This window comes from Oncorhynchus mykiss, chromosome 13 (assembly GCF_057628025.1).
Source record: "Oncorhynchus mykiss isolate SJ-2025 chromosome 13, ASM5762802v1, whole genome shotgun sequence".
Lineage (NCBI taxonomy): Eukaryota > Metazoa > Chordata > Actinopteri > Salmoniformes > Salmonidae > Oncorhynchus > Oncorhynchus mykiss.
In genome coordinates this window covers 73087823-73107449 of record NC_143034.1, presented here as the reverse complement: position 1 = coordinate 73107449, position 19627 = coordinate 73087823, and the positions used below count along the sequence as shown (strand labels likewise).

Here is a 19627-nt window from a genome sequence, read left to right as displayed (position 1 = left end):
GGCTTCCTTCTCACTACCTGAGCCTCTAGCTAATAGATTACTATGAGAGAGAGAGAGAGAGAGAGATCTCTATCTCAGACTACCTGCCGGAGTCTAGCCAGATGGCTGCATGAGACATCTCTGTACTAATGGTCAAATAGTCGGAATCGGAATTTTAACCAATTATGAAGAGGCATTGTCTGCTAACTGTCTACTGATTGGTTGATCATGTCATTGGAAACACTTTAGCTTCCTTTATCTTTCTTACTACAAAACATAGAAATGCGCAGATGTTGGTGATGGAGATGATATGAATCTGCAGGCCTTTAGTTGCTGTCTCTCTCTCTCTCTCTACTCCTCTACATCTGCCTCCCTGCTCACCAAGCCTGTTCACTCCCAACACTGAGCTGCTGTCTGCCTCCCTGCTCACCAAGCCTGTTCACTCCCAACACTGAGCTGCTGTCTGCCTCCCTGCTCACCAAGCCTGTCCACTCCCAACACTGAGCTGCTGTCTGCCTCCCTGCTCACCAAGCCTGTTCACTCCCAACACTGAGCTGCTGTCTGCCTCCCTGCTCACCAAGCCTGTCCACTCCCAACACTGAGCTGCTGTCTGCCTCCCTGCTCACCAAGCCTGTTCACTCCCAACACTGAGCTGCTGTCTGCCTCCCTGCTCACCAAGCCTGTTCACTCCCAACACTGAGCTGCTGTCTGCCTCCCTGCTCACCAAGCCTGTCCACTCCCAACACTGAGCTGCTGTCTGCCTCCCTGCTCACCAAGCCTGTCCACTCCCAACACTGAGCTGCTGTCTGCCTCCCTGCTCACCAAGCCTGTTCACTCCCAACACTGAGCTGCTGTCTGCCTCCCTGCTCACCAAGCCTGTTCACTCCCAACACTGAGCTGCTGTCTGCCTCCCTGCTCACCAAGCCTGTCCACTCCCAACACTGAGCTGCTGTCTGCCTCCCTGCTCACCAAGCCTGTCCACTCCCAACACTGAGCTGCTGTCTGCCTCCCTGCTCACCAAGCCTGTTCACTCCCAACACTGAGCTGCTGTCTGCCTCCCTGCTCACCAAGCCTGTCCACTCCCAACACTGAGCTGCTGTCTGCCTCCCTGCTCACCAAGCCTGTCCACTCCCAACACTGAGCTGCTGTCTGCCTCCCTGCTCACCAAGCCTGTTCACTCCCAACACTGAGCTGCTGTCTGCCTCCCTGCTCACCAAGCCTGTTCACTCCCAACACTGAGCTGCTGTCTGCCTCCCTGCTCACCAAGCCTGTTCACTCCCAACACTGAGCTGCTGTCTGCCTCCCTGCTCACCAAGCCTGTTCACTCCCAACACTGAGCTGCTGTCTGCCTCCCTGCTCACCAAGCCTGTTCACTCCCAACACTGAGCTGCTGTCTGCCTCCCTGCTCACCAAGCCTGTTCACTCCCAACACTGAGCTGCTGTCTGCCTCCCTGCTCACCAAGCCTGTCCACTCCCAACACTGAGCTGCTGTCTGCCTCCCTGCTCACCAAGCCTGTCCACTCCCAACACTGAGCTGCTGTCTGCCTCCCTGCTCACCAAGCCTGTCCACCCCAAACACCCAGGACATGGAACAGCAGTATCTGACTGAATAATGTGTCAGGCAGGAGGAGGAATAACAGAACAGTTACTAATACAGGACCATGTCACAGGCAGGAGGTATAACAGAACAGTTACTAATACAGGACCATATCACAGGCAGGAGGAGGAATAACAGAACAGTTACTAATACAGGACCATGTCACAGACAGGAGGAGGAATAACAGAACAGTTACTAATACAGAACAGTTACTAATACAGAACAGTTACTAATACAGAACAGTTACTAATACAGAACAGTTACTAATACAGGACCATGTCACAGGACCTATATCATGTCACAGGCAGGAGGTATAACAGAACAGTTACTAATACAGGACCTATACCATGTCACAGGCAGGAGGAGGAATAACAGAACAGTTACTAATACAGGACCATGTCACAGGCAGGAGGAATAACAGAACAGTTAATAATACAGGACCTATACCATGTCACAGGCAGGAGGAGGAATAACAGAACAGTTACTAATACAGGACCATGTCACAGGCAGGAGGAATAACAGAACAGTTACTAATACAGGACCTATACCATGTCACAGGCAGGAGGAGGAATAACAGAACAGTTACTAATACAGGACCTATACCATGTCACAGGCAGGAGGAATAACAGAACAGTTACTAATACAGGACCATGTCACAGGCAGGAGGAGGAATAACAGAACAGTTACTAATACAGGACCTATACCATGTCACAGGCAGGAGGAGGAATAACAGAACAGTTACTAATACAGGACCATGTCACAGGCAGGAGGAATAACAGAACAGTTACTAATACAGGACCATGTCACAGGCAGGAGGAATAACAGAACAGTTACTAATACAGGACCTATACCATGTCACAGGCAGGAGGAGGAATAACAGAACAGTTACTAATACAGGACCATGTCACAGGCAGGAGGAATAACAGAACAGTTACTAATACAGGACCGGCTCCAGACAGGAGGAATAACAGAACAGTTACTAATACAGGACCAATACCATGTCACAGGCAGGAGGAGGTATAACAGAACAGTTACTAATACAGGACCATGTCACAGGCAGGAGGAGGAATAACAGAACAGTTACTAATACAGGACCATGTCACAGGCAGGAGGTATAACAGAACAGTTACTAATACAGGACCATGTCACAGGCAGGAGGTATAACAGAACAGTTACTAATACAGGACCATGTCACAGGCAGGAGGTATAACAGAACAGTTACTAATGCAGGACCATGTCACAGACAGGAGGAGGTATAACAGAACAGTTACTAATACAGGACCATGTCACAGGCAGGAGGTATAACAGAACAGTTACTAATACAGGACCATGTCACAGGCAGGAGGAATAACAGAACAGTTACTAATACAGGACCGGCTCCAGACAGGAGGAGGAATAACAGAACAGTTACTAATACAGGACCTATACCATGTCACAGACAGGAGGAATAACAGAACAGTTACTAATACAGGACCATGTCACAGGCAGGAGGTATAACAGAACAGTTACTAATACAGGACCATGTCACAGACAGGAGGAGGTATAACAGAACAGTTACTAATACAGGACCATGTCACAGGCAGGAGGTATAACAGAACAGTTACTAATACAGGACCATGTCACAGACAGGAGGAGGTATAACAGAACAGTTACTAATACAGGACCATGTCACAGACAGGAGGAGGAATAACAGAACAGTTACTAATACAGGACCATGTCACAGACAGGAGGAGGAATAACAGAACAGTTACTAATACAGGACCATGTCACAGACAGGAGGTATAACAGAACAGTTACTAATACAGGACCATGTCACAGACAGGAGGAGGTATAACAGAACAGTTACTAATACAGGACCATGTCACAGACAGGAGGAATAACAGAACAGTTACTAATACAGGACCATGTCACAGGCAGGAGGTATAACAGAACAGTTACTAATACAGGACCATGTCACAGACAGGAGGAGGAATAACAGAACAGTTACTAATACAGGACCATGTCACAGACAGGAGGTATAACAGAACAGTTACTAATACAGGACCATGTCACAGACAGGAGGTATAACAGAACAGTTACTAATACAGGACCATGTCACAGACAGGAGGTATAACAGAACAGTTACTAATACAGGACCATGTCACAGGCAGGAGGAGGAATAACAGAACAGTTACTAATACAGGACCTATACCATGTCACAGGAGGAGGAGGAATAACAGAACAGTTACTAATACAGGACCATGTCACAGACAGGAGGAGGTATAACAGAACAGTTACTAATACAGGACCATGTCACAGGCAGGAGGAATAACAGAACAGTTACTAATACAGGACCATGTCACAGGCAGGAGGAGGTATAACAGAACAGTTACTAATACAGGACCATGTCACAGACAGGAGGTATAACAGAACAGTTACTAATACAGGACCATGTCACAGACAGGAGGAGGTATAACAGAACAGTTACTAATACAGGACCATGTCACAGGCAGGAGGAATAACAGAACAGTTACTAATACAGGACCATGTCACAGGCAGGAGGAGGTATAACAGAACAGTTACTAATACAGGACCATGTCACAGACAGGAGGAATAACAGAACAGTTACTAATACAGGACCATGTCACAGGCAGGAGGAATAACAGAACAGTTACTAATACAGGACCATGTCACAGGCAGGAGGTATAACAGAACAGTTACTAATACAGGACCATGTCACAGGCAGGAGGAGGAATAACAGAACAGTTACTAATACAGGACCTATACCATGTCACAGGCAGGAGGAATAACAGAACAGTTACTAATACAGGACCATGTCACAGACAGGAGGTATAACAGAACAGTTACTAATACAGGACCTATACCATGTCACAGGCAGGAGGAATAACAGAACAGTTACTAATACAGGACCATGTCACAGGCAGGAGGAATAACAGAACAGTTACTAATACAGGACCATGTCACAGGCAGGAGGTATAACAGAACAGTTACTAATACAGGACCATGTCACAGGCAGGAGGAGGAATAACAGAACAGTTACTAATACAGGACCTATACCATGTCACAGGCAGGAGGTATAACAGAACAGTTACTAATACAGGACCATGTCACAGGCAGGAGGAGGAATAACAGAACAGTTACTAATACAGGACCTATACCATGTCACAGGCAGGAGGTATAACAGAACAGTTACTAATACAGGACCATGTCACAGGCAGGAGGTATAACAGAACAGTTACTAATACAGGACCATGTCACAGACAGGAGGAGGAATAACAGAACAGTTACTAATACAGGACCATGTCACAGACAGGAGGAGGTATAACAGAACAGTTACTAATACAGGACCATGTCACAGGCAGGAGGAGGTATAACAGAACAGTTACTAATACAGGACCATGTCACAGACAGGAGGTATAACAGAACAGTTACTAATACAGGACCATGTCACAGACAGGAGGAGGAATAACAGAACAGTTACTAATACAGGACCTATACCATGCCACAGACAGGAGGAATAACAGAACAGTTACTAATACAGGACCTATACCATGCCACAGACAGGAGGAATAACAGAACAGTTACTAATACAGGACCTATACCATGTCACAGGCAGGAGGAGGAATAACAGAACAGTTACTAATACAGGACCATGTCACAGGCAGGAGGAATAACAGAACAGTTACTAATACAGGACCATGTCACAGGCAGGAGGAGGAATAACAGAACAGTTACTAATACAGGACCATGTCACAGGCAGGAGGAGGTATAACAGAACAGTTACTAATACAGGACCATGTCACAGACAGGAGGAATAACAGAACAGTTACTAATACAGGACCATGTCACAGGCAGGAGGTATAACAGAACAGTTACTAATACAGGACCATGTCACAGGCAGGAGGAGGTATAACAGAACAGTTACTAATACAGGACCATGTCACAGACAGGAGGAATAACAGAACAGTTACTAATACAGGACCATGTCACAGGCAGGAGGAATAACAGAACAGTTACTAATACAGGACCATGTCACAGGCAGGAGGAGGTATAACAGAACAGTTACTAATACAGGACCATGTCACAGGCAGGAGGTATAACAGAACAGTTACTAATACAGGACCATGTCACAGACAGGAGGTATAACAGAACAGTTACTAATACAGGACCATGTCACAGACAGGAGGAGGAATAACAGAACAGTTACTAATACAGGACCATGTCACAGGCAGGAGGAGGTATAACAGAACAGTTACTAATACAGGACCATGTCACAGGCAGGAGGTATAACAGAACAGTTACTAATACAGGACCATGTCACAGACAGGAGGAGGAATAACAGAACAGTTACTAATACAGGACCATGTCACAGGCAGGAGGAATAACAGAACAGTTACTAATACAGGACCATGTCACAGACAGGAGGTATAACAGAACAGTTACTAATACAGGACCATGTCACAGACAGGAGGAGGTATAACAGAACAGTTACTAATACAGGACCATGTCACAGACAGGAGGTATAACAGAACAGTTACTAATACAGGACCATGTCACAGACAGGAGGAGGTATAACAGAACAGTTACTAATACAGGACCATGCCACAGACAGGAGGAGGAATAACAGAACAGTTACTAATACAGGACCATGTCACAGGCAGGAGGAGGAATAACAGAACAGTTACTAATACAGGACCATGTCACAGACAGGAGGTATAACAGAACAGTTACTAATACAGGACCATGTCACAGACAGGAGGTATAACAGAACAGTTACTAATACAGGACCATGTCACAGACAGGAGGTATAACAGAACAGTTACTAATACAGGCCCGGCTCCAGGCAGGAGGAGGTATAACAGAACAGTTACTAATACAGGACCATGTCACAGACAGCAGGAGGTATAACAGAACAGTTACTAATACAGGACCATGTCACAGGCAGGAGGAGGAATAACAGAACAGTTACTAATACAGGACCTATACCATGCCACAGACAGGAGGTATAACAGAACAGTTACTAATACAGGACCATGTCACAGGCAGGAGGAATAACAGAACAGTTACTAATACAGGACCATGTCACAGACAGGAGGAATAACAGAACAGTTACTAATACAGGACCATGTCACAGGCAGGAGGAGGAATAACAGAACAGTTACTAATACAGGACCTATACCATGTCACAGGCAGGAGGTATAACAGAACAGTTACTAATACAGGACCATGTCACAGGCAGGAGGTATAACAGAACAGTTACTAATACTGGCCCGGCTCCAGACAGGAGGTATAACAGAACAGTTACTAATACTGGCCCGGCTCCAGACAGGAGGTATAACAGAACAGTTACTAATACAGGCCCGGCTCCAGACAGGAGGTATAACAGAACAGTTACTAATACTGGCCCGGCTCCAGACAGGAGGTATAACAGAACAGTTACTAATACTGGCCCGGCTCCAGACAGGAGGTATAACAGAACAGTTACTAATACAGGCCCGGCTCCAGACAGGAGGTATAACAGAACAGTTACTAATACTGGCCCGGCTCCAGACAGGAGGAATAACAGAACAGTTACTAATACTGGCCCGGCTCCAGACAGGAGGTATAACAGAACAGTTACTAATACAGGCCCGGCTCCAGGCAGGAGGTATAACAGAACAGTTACTAATACAGGCCCGGCTCCAGGCAGGAGGTATAACAGAACAGTTACTAATACAGGCCCGGCTCCAGACACAAACAACATAAGTGGCCTATTTTTATTTTGAAGATCTCAGTCGAGGTCTCAACATCCCATCGAGAGTTAAAATAGTCGAATACACCAGGTGTAATTTCAAAATGTGGCCCTGACCTCCAGGGGTCCTCCATTGATAGTTTGTCACTCACTCAGATATCATATTAACATGACAGAAGTTCTGGAAAAATGTGTAGAATTGCAGGAAATTAACTTTAAAACGTGTTTTTCTTTCCGCTGTCAAAATGTTTTAATGTGAAGTGGTTGGGCCCCGCAACAAAATCTTCCCCATCGTCCCCTAAAGGCTAGTAGTCAACAACTTAGAGCCAGAAAATGGTCGATGAACGACCCTGTGCCATCCTTTATTAATGACCAATAGACATCAAATCAAAGTTTATTTGTCACGTGTGCCGAATACAACAACCTTATCGTGAAATGCTCACTTACAGGCTCTAACCAACAGTGTAGACCTCACAGTGAAATGCTTACTTACAGCCTCTAACCAACAGTGTAGACCTCACAGTGAAATGCTGACTTACAGGCTCTAACCAACAGTGTAGACCTCACAGTGAAATGCTTACTTACAGCCTCTAACCAACAGTGTAGACCTCACAGTGAAATGCTGACTAACCAACAGTGTAGACCTCACAGTGAAATGCTGACTTACAGGCTCTAACCAACAGTGTAGACCTCACAGTGAAATGCTTACTTACAGGCTCTAACCAACAGTGTAGACCTCACAGTGAAATGCTTACTTACAGCCTCTAACCAACAGTGTAGACCTCACAGTGAAATGCTGACTTACAGGCTCTAACCAACAGTGTAGACCTCACAGTGAAATGCTGACTTACAGCCTCTAACCAACAGTGTAGACCTCACAGTGAAATGCTGACTTACAGGCTCTAACCAACAGTGTAGACCTCACAGTGAAATGCTTACTTACAGGCTCAAACCAACAGTGTAGACCTTACAGTGAAATGCTGACTTACAGGCTCTAACCAATAGTGTAGACCTCACAGTGAAATGCTGACTTACAGGCTCTAACCAATAGTGTAGACCTCACAGTGAAATGCTTACTTACTGGCTCTAACCAACAGTGTAGACCTCACAGTGAAATGCTGACTTACAGGCTCTAACCAACAGTGTAGACCTCACAGTGAAATGCTTACTTACAGGCTCTAACCAACAGTGTAGACCTCACAGTGAAATGCTTACTTACACCCTCTAACCAACAGTGTAGACCTCACAGTGAAATGCTTACTTACAGCCTCTAACCAACAGTGTAGACCTCACAGTGTAATGCTTACTTACAGGCTCTAACCAACAGTGTAGACCTTACAGTGAAATGCTGACTTACAGGCTCTAACCAACAGTGTAGACCTCACAGTGAAATGCTTACTTACAGCCTCTAACCAACAGTGTAGACCTCACAGTGAAATGCTGACTTACAGGCTCTAACCAACAGTGTAGACCTCACAGTGAAATGCTGACTTACAGGCTCTAACCAACAGTGTAGACCTCACAGTGAAATGCTTACTTACAGCCTCTAACCAACAGTGTAGACCTCACAGTGAAATGCTTACTTACAGCCTCTAACCAACAGTGTAGACCTCACAGTGAAATGCTTACTTACAGGCTCTAACCAACAGTGTAGACCTCACAGTGAAATGCTTACTTACAGGCTCTAACCAACAGTGTAGACCTCACAGTGAAATGCTGACTTACAGGCTCTAACCAACAGTGTAGACCTCACAGTGAAATGCTTACTTACAGGCTCTAACCAACAGTGTAGACCTCACAGTGAAATGCTGACTTACAGGCTCTAACCAATAGTGTAGACCTCACAGTGAAATGCTGACTTACAGGCTCTAACCAACAGTGTAGACCTCACAGTGAAATGCTTACTTACTGGCTCTAACCAACAGTGTAGACCTCACAGTGAAATGCTTACTTACAGGCTCTAACCAACAGTGTAGACCTTACATCGAAATGCTGACTTACAGGCTCTAACCAACAGTGTAGACCTCACAGTGAAATGCTGACTTACAGGCTCTAACCAACAGTGTAGACCTCACAGTGAAATGCTGACTTACAGGCTCTAACCAACAGTGTAGACCTCACAGTGAAATGCTGACTTACAGGCTCTAACCAACAGTGTAGACCTCACAGTGAAATGCTGACTTACAGGCTCTAACCAACAGTGTAGACCTCACAGTGAAATGCTTACTTACAGCCTCTAACCAACAGTGTAGACCTCACAGTGAAATGCTGACTTATAGGCTCTAACCAACAGTGTAGACCTCACAGTGAAATGCTTACTTACAGCCTCTAACCAACCGTGTAGACCTCACAGTGAAATGCTTACTTACAGACTCTAACCAACAGTGTAGACCTCACAGTGAAATGCTTACTTACAGCCTCTAACCAACAGTGTAGACCTCACAGTGAAATGCTGACTTACAGACTCTAACCAACAGTGTAGACCTCACAGTGAAATGCTTACTAACAGGCTCTAACCAACAGTGTAGACCTCACAGTGAAATGCTTACTAACAGGCTCTAACCAACAGTGTAGACCTCACAGTGAAATGCTTACTTACAGCCTCTAACCAACAGTGTAGACCTCACAGTGAAATGCTGACGTACAGACTCTAACCAACAGTGTAGACCTCACAGTGAAATGCTTACTTACAGGCTCTAACCAACAGTGTAGACCTCACAGTGAAATGCTTACTTACAGGCTCTAACCAATAGTGTAGACCTCACAGTGAAATGCTTACTTACAGGCTCTAACCAACAGTGTAGACCTCACAGTGAAATGCTTACTTACAGGCTCTAACCAACAGTGTAGACCTCACAGTGAAATGCTGACTTACAGACTCTAACCAACAGTGTAGACCTCACAGTGAAATGCTTACTTACAGGCTCTAACCAACAGTGTAGACCTCACAGTGAAATGCTTACTTACAGGCTCTAACCAATAGTGTAGACCTCACAGTGAAATGCTTACTTACAGGCTCTAACCAACAGTGTAGACCTCACAGTGAAATGCTTACTTACAGCCTCTAACCAACAGTGTAGACCTCACAGTGAAATGCTTACTTACAGCCTCTAACCAATAGTGTAGACCTCACAGTGAAATGCTTACTTACAGGCTCTAACCAATAGTGTAGACCTCACAGTGAAATGCTTACTTACAGCCTCTAACTAACAGTGTAGAAAAGGTATTAGGTGAACAATAGGTAAGTTAAGAAATAAAACAACAGTAAAAAGACAGGCTATATACAGTAGCAAGGCTACTTTTTTTTTAATCAGCCTGACTAACACCGGTTAGTCAGGCTGATTGAGGTAGTATGTACATGTAGATATGGTTAAAGTGACTATGCAGATATGATGAACAGAGTAGCAGTAGAGGCTATATACAGTAGAGAGGCTATATACAGACACTGGTTATTCAGGCTGATTGAGGTAGTATGTACATGTAGATATGGTTAAAGTGACTATGCAGATATGATGAACAGAGTAGCAGTAGAGGCTATATACAGTAGAGAGGCTATATACAGACACTGGTTATTCAGGCTGATTGAGGTAGTATGTACATGTAGATATGGTTAAAGTGACTGCAGATATGATGAACAGAGAGTAGCAGTAGAAGAGGGGCTGGTGGGTGGCGGGACACAATGACAGATAGTCTGCTATGATATCAGAGGAACATTCCTCATAATCTAGGACTTTTTTTGAGCTTCTAGAATGAGTTTTCTTTGTGCCAACAACATGAAGAACTTGACTCTATCGCTTGCCTGGATGCTGATCCTTAATGGACAAATAGAATAGTCCCAAAACCGCAAATCCTTTCTCCCTGGCAGACTAGAGCAGACGCTCGTTAAAAGAAGTTGAAGGATTGCAGTGTTTTGAATCGAGGTCTGCAGGCTGCTAGTTTCTATAGTCCTTTGCGCTCCCTCTCTCCGAGGTCACCCGTCAGTGTGTCTGTACATGAGAGCCCCTGGGAGTGTTGAATTCATTATAGCAGCTCAGAGGGCTCAAATTAAAGGAGCCAATCAGAGGACGTATGAGAAAGAAATGGAACAGGCCAGATCAAATGTTTCAGTAAGAAAGAGGAGGCTGGAAGGAGAACCAGGGAGGGAGACCTTGTCTTTTCAGAGAACAATAAAGAAAGACTATCACACACACAAACACACGCACGCGCACACACACGTTTTAAGTGCTGTAAGGAGGTATGATGCTGGAGGGGGGAATGATGCTGTAAGGAGGTATGATGCTGTAAGGAGGTATGATGCTGGAGGGGGGAATGATGCTGTAAGGAGGTATGATGCTGTAAGGAGGTATGATGCTGGAGGGGGGACTGATGCTGTAAGGAGGTATGATGCTGGAGGGGGGAATGTTGCTGTAAGGAGGTATGATGCTGGAGGGGGGAATGATGCTGTAAGGAGGTATGATGCTGGAGGGGGGAATGATGCTGTAAGGAGGTATGATGCTGGAGGGGGGAATGATGCTGTAAGGAGGTATGATGCTGTAAGGAGGTATGATGCTGTAAGGAGGTATGATGCTGGAGGGGGGAATGATGCTGTAAGGAGGTATGATGCTGGAGGGGGGAATGATGCTGTAAGGAGGTATGATGCTGGAGGGGGGAATGATTCTGGAGGGGGGAATGATGCTGTAAGGAGGTATGATGCTGGAGGGGGGAATGATGCTGTAAGGAGGTATGATGCTGGAGGGGGGAATGATGCTGGAGGGGGGAATGATGCTGGAGGGGGGAATGATGCTGGAGGGGGGAATGATGCTGGAGGGGGAAGCAGAGGTATTTTATTTTGTTATTTCTTTGTAGAATAAAGAAGGATAAATGATTTCCACTTCCATCCCAGGCAAAATAAATACCTCCCAATATAAAGGAACCAGACAAAATGAGGTCAGGCTCTTAAAGATAAAGGACTCTTTGTACCTGTGGGACGTTCATCTAACTGTGATCAGTAGTTAATGACTCCATCCTCCTGTATCCACCCACTCTGTGATCAGTAGTTAATGACTCCATCCTCCTGTATTGACCCACTCTGTGATCAGTAGGTAATGACTCCATCCTCCTGTATTGACCCACTCTGTGATCAGTAGTTAATGACTCCATCCTCCTGTACCCACCCACTCTGTGATCAGTAGTTAATAACTCCATCCTCCTGTACCCACTCTGTGATCAGTAGTTAATGACTCCATCCTCCTGTATTGACCCACTCTGTGATCAGTAGGTAATGACTCCATCCTCCTGTATTGACCCACTCTGTGATCAGTAGTTAATGACTCCATCCTCCTGTACCCACCCACTCTGTGATCAGTAGTTAATAACTCCATCCTCCTGTACCCACTCTGTGATCAGTAGTTAATAACTCCATCCTCCTGTATTCACCCACTCTGTGATCAGTAGTTAATGACTCCATCCTCCTGTACCCACCCACTCTGTGATCAGTAGTTAATGACTCCATCCTCCTGTATCCACCCACTCTGTGATCAGTAGTTAATGACTCCATCCTCCTGTATCCACTCTGCACACCTGTCTTCTCACACACATTAGCCCACAGTCAAGGACGCACACACACACACACACACACACACACTCACCCCTCTATTCACCATCACAGCATCCCCACAGAGTTTATAATGACATGAAAATAAGTGATTCCTGTACATTGCAACCAGCTGATGAGGACCTGGGGAAATCACCTCAATCACAACTGACATGTAAAACAATGTACCCCCCCCCCCCCCCCCCCCCCCCCCCATCCAAGTGACTGACTCACACAGCAGTGTACACACGAACACACAGTAGTTGATCTGGTTCACAAGAAGCCCTCAAACCACTGATTTTATTTTGTGTGTGATGAACAGACATCATACTGTGTCTACAGCAGAACGTCAGCCTTTTTTAGTTTTTTGCAAGCTCTATTCTGAGCAAAGATTATGATTTGTTTAGTTTTTGGACTGTTAGGTTTGAATTTGTAAATACGTCATCACAGAGGAATGTATGGGGACCAGAGAGGACATGGCGATAATGAGAACCGTATGGCTAGTCTGTTAATCACATCAGCCAGGAGAGGGAGGAGAGACGGAGGTACCAAGACGTCTTTGTTTGAAGGAGATCACCTACTGTAGCCTGATTTCCTAAACACTATTCTGGTGTTCTTCCTCCTATCTGTCTTTACTGTAGGGGTGTGTGTTCTGTTTTTATTGTAGGGGTGTGTGTTCTGTCTTTACTGTAGGGGGGTGTGTTCTCTGTCTTTACTGTAGGGGGGTGTGTTCTCTGTCTTTACTGTAGGGGAGTGTGTTCTCTTGCTTCCTGTATGTGACTTAATTGGAGATGTTGATGTAGCACAGGTATGACCTGCTCCTGTAGACTCAGGAATAACCCTGACATACACACTTTCTTCTCAGTGCCCTTCTCAGTGCCCCATTTTCCAATTAGCTCACACAACAAGGAGAGAGAGAATGGAGTGAGAGAGAGGGAGACTTTTCAAAGTGTTTCTTACATGGACGTAATATGCGTGGTATGTTGTGCTACATCAACAGATCTAGTGTAGGCTGATACATAGTGTAAACTAACACTGTTGTTGTTCTGAACTGTGAGAGAGTCTAGTTTGACTGGACCCCCAGACACTCTCAAAGCCCCCAGCTGTCACACAGCCATGTTGAGATTCTCAACCCTCTTACTATGTACTTATGGAGTTGGTGCACCACCTGTGTGTCTGTCAATCAGGGCAGCACGCTTTAGTGGATGTTCTTTAAGGAGATCTGAATCCTGTCTTTATTATTTCATACAGTACAGCAGGAAATGGTGGTAGGGGAGACCGGGTGGTAGGGGAGACCGGGTGGTAGGGGAGACCGGGTGGTAGGGGAGACCGGGTGGTTGGGGAGGCGGAGTGGGTAGGGGAGGCGGAGTGGGTAGGGGAGGCGGGGTGGGTAGGGGAGGCGGGGTGGGTAGGGGAGGCCGGGTGGTAGGGGAGACCATGCCTTCTCTCTAGGAGGGTGGGTCACCTCTACCCCTTTGTGTCCCACAGCTGTGCCTTCTCTCTGAGAGCATGTGTGTGTCTCTGTGGGAGCATGTGTGTGTCTGTGGGAGCATGTGTGTCTCTCTGGGAGCATGTGTGTCTCTCTGGGAGCGTGTGTGTGTGTCTCTCTGGGAGCATGTGTGTGTGTCTCTGTGGGAGCATGTGTGTGTGTCTCTGTGGGAGCGTGTGTGTGTGTCTCTCTGGGAGCATGTGTGTGTGTCTCTCTGGGAGCATGTGTGTGTGTGTCTCTCTGGGAGCGTGTGTGTGTCTCTCTGGGAGTATGTGTGTGTCTCTGGGAGCGTGTGTGTGTGTCTCTCTGGGAGCGTGTGTGTGTGTCTCTCTGGGAGCGTGTGTGTGTCTCTGTGGGAGTATGTGTGTGTCTCTGTGGGAGCGTGTGTGTGTGTGTCTCTGTGGGAGTATGTGTGTGTCTCTGTGGGAGCGTGTGTGTGTCTCTGTGGGAGTATGTGTGTGTCTCTGTGGGAGCATGTGTGTGTGTGTGTCTCTCTGGGAGTATGTGTGTGTCTCTGGGAGTGTGTGTGTGTCTCTCTGGGAGCGTGTGTGTGTCTCTCTGGGAGCGTGTGTGTGTCTCTCTGGGAGCGTGTGTGTGTCTCTGAGAGCCAGCATGCTGCTGACCTGCTGGACTGTAGTGGACTCTGCTTTATGTAATCATCCTACCAGTCAACAACACTCTACCACTGTTTACAAAGCTGTGTGTCAGGTTTCCTCTCAATGCCTTACATAAGGACAGAGGACGGACAGAGGACGGACAGAGGACGGACAGAGGACGGACAGAGGACGGACAGAGGACGGACAGAGGACGGACAGAGGACGGACAGAGGACGGACAGAGGACGGACAGAGGACGGACAGAGGACGGACAGAGGACGGACAGAGGACGGACAGAGGACGGACAGAGGACGGACAGAGGACGGACAGAGGAATTAACATTAGCAGGTCCCCTGTGGGGAGTGTTGTGGTTTATCTTCCTCAGAGGGGAACTGTGTGGCACGTATTTTTGAGGGACTGGAGTATGTTGTTGTGATTGTGAGGTGATTTCCCCAGGTCCTCATCAGCTGCTTGCAATGTACTGGAATCACTTATTTTCATGTCATTATAAACTCAGCAAAAAAAGAAATGTCCTCTCACTGTCAACTGCATTTATTTTCAGCAAACTTAACATGTGTAAATATTTGTATGAACAAGATTCAACAACTGAGACATAAACTGAACAAGTTCCACAGACATGTGACTAACCGAAATTGAATAATGTGTTCCTGAACAAAGCGGGGGTCAAAATCCAAAGTAATAGTCAGTATCTGGTGGCCACCAGCTGCATTAAGCACTGCAGTGCATCTTCTCCTCATGGACTGCACCAGACTTGACAGTTCTTGCTGTGAGATTTCACCCCACTCTTCCACCAAGGTACCTGCAAGTTCCCGGACATTTCTTGGGGGAATGGCCTTAGCCCTCACCCTCCGATCCAAAAGGTCCCAGATGTGCTCAATGGGATTGAGATCCGGGCTCTTCGCTGGCCATGGGCAGAACACTGACATTCCTGTCTTGCAGGAAATCATGCACAGAACGAACAGTATGGCTGGTGGCATTGTCATGCTGGAGGGTCATGTCAGGATGAGCCTGCAGGAAGGGTACCACATGAGGGAGGAGGATGTCTTCCCTGTAACGCACAGCGTTGAGATTGCCTGCAATGACAACAAGCTCAGTCCGATGATGCTGTGACACACCGACCCAGACCATGACGGACCCTCCACCTCCAAATCGATCCCGCTCCAGAGTACAGGCCTCGGTGTAACGCTCATTCCTTTGCAGATAAACGCAAATCTGACCATCACCCCTGGTGAGACACAACCGCGACTCGTCAGTGAAGAGCCCTTTTTGCCAGTCCTGTTTGGTCCAGCGACCGTGGGTTTGTGCCCATGTGACGTTGTTGCCGGTGATGCCTGGTGAGGACCTGCCTTACAACAGGCCTACAAGTCCTCAGTCCAGCCTCTCTCAGCCTATTGTGGACAGTCTGTGTGTTCTACCTGCAGTATTATAATTCCATCTGTGTTCTACCTGCAGCATTATAATTCCATCTGTGTTCTACCTGCAGCAATATAATTCCATCTGTGTTCTACCTGCAGCATTATAATTCCATCTGTGTTCTACCTGCAGCATTATAATTCCATCTGTGTTCTACCTGCAGCATTACAATTCCATCTGTGTGTTCTACCTGCAGCATTATAATTCCGTCTGTGTGTTCTACCTGCAGCATTATAATTCTGTCTGTGTGTTCTACCTGCAGCGTTATAATTCCGTCTGTGTGTTCTACCTGCAGCGTTATAATTCCATCTGTGTTCTACCTGCAGCGTTATTATTCCATCTGTGTTCTACCTGCAGCAATATTCCTGCTTGCATGGAATAACAATATAGAGTATCAACCTTGATCTCCCTGTGAGGAGGATCCTTCACCTTACTGTAACATCTCGATGTCTCGGTCTACCTGAGACGATGATCATTCCCTGTAAGATGGTTCCCACTCTCTTTCCTGAACATCTGTTTTCTGCATGGAACCCACCTAAGCCTGCCTCTGGCTCTCCTTTTCATTGAATACATCAACCTTCATGTGCCTGTGAAGATGTCTGTTTGCCGTACTGTTAGATCTAGTGCTCTCAGGCAGGGCTGTGTTTCAGCAGCAGCAGTCGTTATCTTCCTATCTATTCTACTTCATGTGTTCTGTATAAGCACTTTGTGAAAAAGGGCATTATAAAATCAGTTAGATTGATACTCACTCTGACGCTCTCTGTCTGTGTGCATGTGTGTGCGCCTGCCTGTGTGTGTGCGCCTGTGTGTTAGAGGTCGACCAATTATGATTTTTCAACACCGATACCAATTATTGGAGGACCAAAAAAGCCGATACCGATTAATCGGCCAATTTATTTATTTGTAATAATGACAATTACAACAATACTGAATGAACACTTATTTGAACTTAATATAATACATCAATAAAATCAATTTAGCCTCAAATAAATAATGAAACATGTTCAATTTGGTTTAAATAATGCAAAAACAAAGTGTTGGAGAAGAACGTAAAAGTACAATATGTGCTATGTAAGAAAGCTAACGTTTCAGTTCCTTGCTCAGAACATGAGAACATATGAAAGCTGGTGGTTCCTTTTAACATGAGTCTTCAATATTCCCAGGTAAGAAGTTTTAGGTTGTAGTTATTATAGGAATTATAGGACTATTTCTCTCTATACCATTTGTATTTCATATACCTTTGGATGTTCTTATAGGCACTTTAGTATTGCCAGTGTAACAGTATAGCTTCCGTCCCTCTCCTCGCTCCTCCCTGGGCTCGAACCAGCAACACAACAACAACAGCCATCATCGAAGCAGCGTTACCCATGCAGAGCAAGGGGAACAACTACTAGAAGGCTCAGAGCGAGTGACGTTTGAAACGCTATTAGCGCGCGCTAACTAACCAGCCATTTCACTTCGGTTACACCAGCCTCATCTCGGGAGTTGATATGCTTGAAGTCATAAACAGCGCAATGCTTGACACACAACGAAGAGCTGCTGGCAAAACGCTGTTTGAATGAATGTTTACACGCCTGCTTCTGCCTACCACCGCTCAGTCAGATACTTAGATACTTGTATGCTTAGTCAGATTATATGCAACACAGGACACGCTAGATAATATCTAGTAATATCATCAACCATGTGTAGTTAACTAGTGATTATGATTGATTGTTTTTTATAAGATAAGTTTAATGCTAGCTAGCAACTTACCTTGGTTTACTGCATTCGCGTAACAGGCAGTCAGTCTCCTTGTGGAGTGCAACGAGAGAGGCAGGTCGTTATTGCGTTGGACGAGTTAACTGTAAGGTTGCATGATTGGATCCCCCGAGCTGACAAGGTGAAAATCTGTCATTCTGTCCCTGAACAAGGCAGTCAACCCTCTGTTCCTAGGCTGTCATTGAAAATAAGAATGTGTTCTTAACTGACTTGCCTAGTTAAATAAAGGTATACAAAAAAATCAGGCGCCCAAAAATACCGATTTCCGATTGTTATGAAAACTTGAAATCGGCCCTAATTAATCGGCCATACCGATTAATCGGTCGATCTCTAGTGTGCGCGTGTGTGTGTGTGTGTGTGTGTACCTGTCTGCGTGTGTGTGAGTGTCTGTTTGCTGCAGATGCTGATAACGCTGAGCCACCACTCCTGGCCCTGTACACTGTTTTGCTCCGTCCCGACAAGTCTCTCCTCCAGTCCGTTCCCCCCAGACCCAGTTTTACTGAACATTCAGAAAGTTTGGCAGAACCAGGAAGGTGACCTCTGGTGTCAGCCAATCAGTGCCCAGGGAACTGGTGTCAGCCAATCAGTGTCCAGGGAGGGAGTTAGTGGAACTGAAGAGCAACTGCACTGACCTTGGTTTAACAGGCTACACAGGGATGTAGGGAATCACAAATGACTTGCCAAACTGTAGTGGTTTACACATTATGGTGTGCAGATACTGAAGGATTTTTCACCCTGGAACACATTGGTACCATTGCAGGGTATTATAATTGGAGAAGTACAGCAGAGTAAGGTACAGTACAATGGACCTGCCAGCAGTATGGACAGGGACTGAGGAAGCAGGGGGACTGCTTGGAGTAGCTGTCTTTACACACCTGTCAGACTGGGACTGGACTAATTGGAAGAAACACTGGAAGGAGGATGAGAGGGAGAGGGAGGGAGGGAGGAGGAGGAGGTGTGGATAGGAGATGTCAAGCCTGCTCCATGTTTGTAGTAATGGTTGCATTGTCATTGTAGAGAGAAGACTGGGCATGTTATTCTGTGTATATATAGGGGACATTGTTATTCCTTATCCACACACACCTCTGTTTCCATCACAGAGGGGTTGTTGGCATCTTGGGGAGGAGGGGCTCGTTGTAATGACTGGAGATGAATGAGGGGATTCCGCTTGTTTGATGCCATCCCATTTACTCCGTTCCAGCTGTCCTCCTCTTAGCAGCCTCCACTGGTCTTTCCATGTAATACTATGCAGAAAGACCACGGCATTATTTCAGTCCTCTGCAGTCTCTCTCTTTCCACCTCCATAATCAATGGTCCTCCCTCTCCTCCATATTCCTCTCCTCCCCTGCTACAGTCATTGATAACAGAACATGTTGAAAAGCACTGTAGGTGGACTATTGATTCAACAGGGTTATTCTAGAAATTGAGAAGTGCTGTGTCCCTACGATTGTTTATTATGTATGTGGGCAAGC

The 19627-nt window shown here is 46.0% G+C and overlaps 1 protein-coding gene across 10 annotated transcripts in view; it reads left to right on the top strand.

The window, feature by feature from the left end:
* The window catches only part of LOC110487480 (BAR/IMD domain-containing adapter protein 2), a 132171-nt gene that overhangs the window by 22828 nt on the left and 89716 nt on the right, over positions 1 to 19627 (top strand). The gene's annotated exons all lie outside the window — the stretch shown is intronic.